Here is a 6,000-nt window from a genome sequence, read left to right as displayed (position 1 = left end):
TTCTGTTGATGGACTCTTTTAGACAGTAACTTCGGGAAAGCCTACAATTGAACAGCCAAGCAGAAATTGTGGTTCTATATTTGTTAAATGCTTTTGAGGTCCTCACATAAAAGGTTGATAATGAAGTATTAAGAGAAACTCTGAAAGGCTGCGGTTGGTCAAATTTCTCTGCATGGCACAAAGGGGAGGATGACCTTATGCAAAACCCTGATAGTTCCATTATAAGAATAACCAAGATTTAATGTGAAGTTTAAAAATCACTTTCAAATGCTACCCAAACCAGACTCTTGGCAAAGTATAAATGTTTCATTCAAATTGGGGCTTATAGGGAAAAAGCAATTAAAATCTAATTGCATTATACAGGAGATTTGTACATTTTCTCCTCAAAGTCAGGCAAGGAGAGAAGGGGTTCTTAAACCCTGTTTTTAAATTAGAACTTTCTTTCACATCTCTTTTTTTCTTGTCTCCTTTTGAATCCAGACACTTGAATTTGGACAGACAAGCAACCCAGCCACCTTTCAGTGTGGCTGTGTCAGTATCGGAATGAAATGAACATGACCCCCTCCAGCAGGGAAGGAACACACAGTAAAGGTATTTTTTATAGAACAATTCTTCACACTGCCCTGGTGACTGGGGAAAGGAGTCTCGTGTTTCTCTTTTGCTGATACTGAATCAGCTGAAGAATACCATGAACGTCAGTAGAAATGCTCTGAAATAGTCTGCTCTCCCTTTTGTCTTTTTGTTCTCATGAAGGAGAGAGAAGACAGATTTTTTTTAAACATGAAATATTTAATTAAAATGCCAATTAAAAATTGACCAGTTATTCGGTGGTTCAGTTTATAATCAGCGATGTTGCAAATTATTGCGTTAACTTGCAAACTGTATTAATTTGGCATACTTCTGTTCGACTGTCTAATAAAGATGGCTATACTCACTAAAGATAAGAATACATTCTTAACTAGCATAGGAAGCTGATTTCAGCAAAGAAATTCCTGTTCTTGTTTTCTCAATAGTTAATGTAGCAATTGGATTTATATCTTGGTTACACAGATGGGCAAAATTAGAACTGATAGAGAAACTGAGTTTATATCTTAATTGGAGAGAAATTCCAAACACCTTAGCAACATGCATCTCCCAGGTCTTACTTCTGTATGTTATTGCATACTTACTTATTAACATTTCCATATATAGACCCTTATACGGTTTCCAAGAGCTAAATGAAAATGATGATAATATCATCTATCATTTGTACAATGGTTTATAGCTTACAAAGCACTTTCACACACATTTTCTCAGCAATTTAGAAATTTGTGTAAATGGAATAAATTAAATACATTTGTAGAGAAGTTTAGATTTCTAAAACAGTTTATTTCAAACACGTTTATTAACCCACTAGCAACTCGGTAGCTCGAGCAAATTTTTAGTCTCTAGGAAGTGTCAATATGGGCAGTTACTTAGAATATTCTGAAAAAAATTAAAGTCAGAAAGTGCAAAATAAGATCCAATTGAATTTTGTCTCCAGCCTTCACCTCAAAGATCAGATTCAGCAGACGGTAGAACTTGCTTTGAACCACCACCTTCTTCTCCACAATGCGGACATCAGGATTTAGTAAAAAGGAGTACTGTCCATTTCCCCCAAAAAGACTTCGAATATTTGTGGTCCAGCAACTTATAAAAGTAAGAATCCCTCCCCTCATCTGATCATCCATTCCTTTATTACCTGGGGTCCTAAAGATTTACTAAAACCGGCCATAAATTTAGGAAGAGCCCTACTCCACGGAACAATTTTTTTCCTAGGAGAGATCCCAAGGCTTCCAACAGTTCTGGAAATGAAAATAAGCTCTCTCCAATAGATTACATACATTTACCTATTCCCAGTTCCAGGTAAGAGTCCAGGTTACTTACCAGGTGTGGCTGAGTTGGAGGACACAGGTGAAAAGAAAGATGCACACAGAAGGCTTCGTAAGCAACATAATCCTCTGGAGTGACAAGGATAGAAAATTCTAAAAACTTGGGAGACAGAGAGGTAAGATGGGAAAGTATTCTCCTCAGTGGTAGTGGGGTGGAATTCTCCTCAAGCCCCAACTTCCTTGGTGTGTAAGCGATCCCAAACAGAGTTAAGGGGAGGTGAAATGGAGCTGCCAAACTTCCAAAGAAGAGATTATCTACTTAATTAAAGTTTTTTTCCCCCCTCTAAGTCCTTCAGCCAATCAGAACTCAAGTGCCAGAGAAAGATTGAGTCGATCAAAAGAACACTCCAGGATCCTCCCAGACAAATGCAGAAGAAGGGGACGAGGAAAAGGGGACAAAGAGAGGAACACGGAGAAAGAGGACAAAGAAAGAAGGTGGGGGGAGGAAGAAAGGGACATAGCAAATCCCCTCCACATAATCGCTGCATGGAGTCTCTCTCCTCCCTCCCGCCTCTGCCCTCACCCCCACCCCCAGCCTCCCTCACCCATGCACACTCACCACAGACACAGACACACCGAGAGGGAAGCCTGGTCCCCAAGGGGATTTAGAAGGGACTGTGCTTTCCCGGTTGTCCTTTGTAGGGCTTTGAGGCTTAATCTGCATTCAGGGTAGCTTTCTTCAGAGAAAAATATACCGTGTACTGGGTGAACCTCAGCCCTCTAATCTGAGAATGCAGGGATATGGCCTAACCATCTCCAGTATTCTTTAAGTTAGAAAGAAGCTTAGGAAACTTTAGGGAGCCTGATGGTTTCTTCCTTTCAACTTTTCCATTGAACGCTTACTTGTTGAACACCTATTACATTCTCAACCCTACACTAGACATTGTGGACATTTTTTAAAACCAAAACAGGATTTCTGCCCTAGAGACATTTACAACCTAGTAAGGTGATAATATAAGAATGTAATTTAGTAAGGTATTAAATTGCTACAAACTGACTGTAAATCATATAGGCTTATTTGGGGAAGGTTTTCTGAAGAAGGTAGAATTTCAGCTTCGAAGAAGGGATGAAATTTCAATAGGCAGCCACCTCCCTATGGTGAAGCCAGGAGGGTGCCCAAGTTTCTTGCTCTCACATCTTGGAGCTGCTGTCCCTTCTGTTCTGCTAAGAAGGAAGGGTCACCTGAGTCACAATGCAGGAAACCAAAGGGCCCCCAACATACTTCCACATGGTCACATCTGCTTTAGCATCTGCATCACCTTTCCTCAGGGCTCCCCAGAGACAATGGTCTGTCTTCATTTCCTTCCTTTTATCTTTATTTCTCTTGCTTCAGAACCCTCTCTGGCCAGATCTACACTGGCAAAGGGAACTGGAAAACAAAGAATTATTAGATTAATTCATTACTGGATTATTCAGGCCAGAAGATTTAGGGCTCTTGACTTGAATATTTTGACCGTTAACCTTATTGTCCATTTTGAATCTTCCAGATCTTTATTTGAGATTCCTAAGTGTGAGATGAGCTCAGTCAGTTTTGACCCCCATACAAACAACTTTAGGTCCTTTACTCACTCTTTGTTTCCCCTCAGCTTTGAGGTGTAATTAACAAATGAAAATTGTATATATTTAAGGTGTCCAATGTGACGGTTTGATATATGTCTCTATTGTGAAATGATTACCACAGTTAAGTTAATTCATACATTCATCACCTCACATGGTAACAGGGTGTGTGTGTGTGTGTGTGTGTGTGTGTGTGTGTGTGTGTGTGTGTATGGTGAGAACACTTAAGATCTACTCTCTTAGCAAATTTCAAGTGTCCAATACAGTATTGTTAATTACAGTCAACATGCTGTACATTAGAATTTGTTCATCTTATAACTGAAACTTTGTACCCTTTGCAGGTCCTTCTCTCTTTTGTCATTCAGAAAGGGAGCTGCAGAGTCTATTTAAGACCCAGAGTCAAGTCCTAGGAAACCAAGGCATGATGACTCATGAATTTCAATCTTGACTTCTTCCCTGAGATGAGGACAGGGTTCTCTCCATTTACTTGACTAGGGAATTCTGAGGGGATGGAAAACTTGTAGGAGGTAGAACAGACTTGGGTGATTTTTCTGTGAAAAGGGAGAGCTAATTTAAAACAAGTTTCTTGATGCACTTTCCCATGCCATCAGAATTTTTTCCCACAAAGGAAAGATTTAATACCCTCATTGTTTTGTATAAGGTTAATGCCTTCTCATTGTGAAAACTTAAACATGACAGAAATATATGAAGTAGAGAGCTCACGTCCCCTTGATGACCCACCTCCTTCTCCCCACTCCAGGAGAACAACTAAGTTTTGGATGGTCTTTTGGGTTTTTAACTATACATATATGAATATAAATATGTATATTAACATTTTTCACAAAAATGAGATTATATAGATTATATTTTGCAAGTTGCTTTTCTCATTTAATAATATGTTGTACTGCTTTCTATGTTAGGGCCTAAAGATCTCTCTCTTCTTTTAAGAGTGTGATAGTATAAATTATCAGGTGTATAAATTGTCAGCACTTTGCTGAATATTTGGGTTGTTTTCAGTCTAGCAAAGGAATTGGAAACTTTTAAATTTATTTCAATTTGGAGTTAAGTATTGCTGTTTTAATCACTTTGATACTGGAGAATAGATTTATCTCAATGTCTGAGGTACAAAGGATTATACATAAAGTTATGATTTCCACAGTACTTTTGTGTTTGTTCTTAAATTATTGATAATCTTTTTCCAATTGAAATATTATTGCCATACAACATTGTGTAAGTTTAAGGTATACAATGTGTTGATTTGATACATTGCAATATGGTTGCCATTGTAGTGTTAGTTAACACTTTTATCATGTCACATAATTATTATTTCTTTTTTATTGTGAGAACAGATCTTGGTCTCTTAGCAACTTTGAAGTTTATATAACCTTCTTAATCTCCTCCCATCTTCTCCAAATCCTAGGTCGGGAGTTTCCTCTTAGTTTCCTCAAATCAAGGGTCCCATGTAAAAATGAACTACATTTACATTATTCCTCTAAAAATGAACTGTATTACATTATTGAATAACTTTCAATTTATAGATATTTGAAAATAAGATGCTCTTATGTTTCCTGGAATTTTATACCAGCATCTAATGTATCAAAGCAAAGCATTTTATAACCAGATTTCTTAATCTTCTTCTATCCTAGTTTATCTTCTGAAGATGTTTGCTTGATAGTATTCTTTTAGACCTAAAAATGTAGAAATTAAGGCACAGGGCAGAAAAGCAATGTACTGAATATTCTAAATGATACCACCTTTAAAAATGATTGCTATTAATGTCCTGACATTCTGCTATATTGTTTAATCCCTGTTTAAGACTTTGACAGTGGCATATTTGCTTTGGGTAAGACCCTGCATTATGGTGAGAGAGGAGGCTGTTACTACATTTATAGTCTTCCGGGAGAAACAGACTAGCAAATGCTCAAAAGTGCTTAAGGGAGAGATAGGCATGGAATGCTGTGGAAGCATAGAGGCCGTCTACCTAAAGGAACAGGGGAGAGAGGCTGAAAGGCTTCCTAGAGCGTACAAAGACTTGGTTGAGTCTTAAAACAGTGAATAAGAGTTAATCAATAGTGACTGAGGGTTCCATGTAGATGGAATAACAGAAGGTATTACAGATCTGTGAAGCAAGAGGGTACTTTTGGAGAACTGTAATTAGTCCATTGTGGCTGGATTGAATGTGACATGAAGATAGAAGGAAGGCCAGAGAAATTCGGTAGGACGCAGATGAAGAAGGACCTTGTGCTAAGAGTTTGGATTTTATCATGAAGGCAATTGGAACCAATCAAAGGGGGTTAAGCGGATGTGTGATATAAAATGTGTATATCAGAGGGATTATTTGGGGGCAGTGATGAAAGATGGCTTTGATGAGACTAGAGGCAGAGACAATTTAGGGCCAGTTACAGAAATCCAGGTGAGAAGAGACAAGGGCTGAAATATTGTAGTGAATAAAAGAGGATGGAATTATATCGCTATTAATATAACAGAGGCTGCTATGATTGCATAATTGTTTGGTACTTCATACTCATTAAGT

Source organism: Aethalodelphis obliquidens, unplaced genomic scaffold, assembly GCF_003676395.1.
Source record: "Aethalodelphis obliquidens isolate GAN/ISIS:26980383/991018 unplaced genomic scaffold, ASM367639v1 scaffold11, whole genome shotgun sequence".
In the NCBI taxonomy this organism is placed as follows: Eukaryota; Metazoa; Chordata; class Mammalia; order Artiodactyla; family Delphinidae; genus Aethalodelphis; species Aethalodelphis obliquidens.
The sequence above is the reverse complement of the archived record's forward strand: the minus strand, read 5'-3'. Positions refer to the sequence as shown.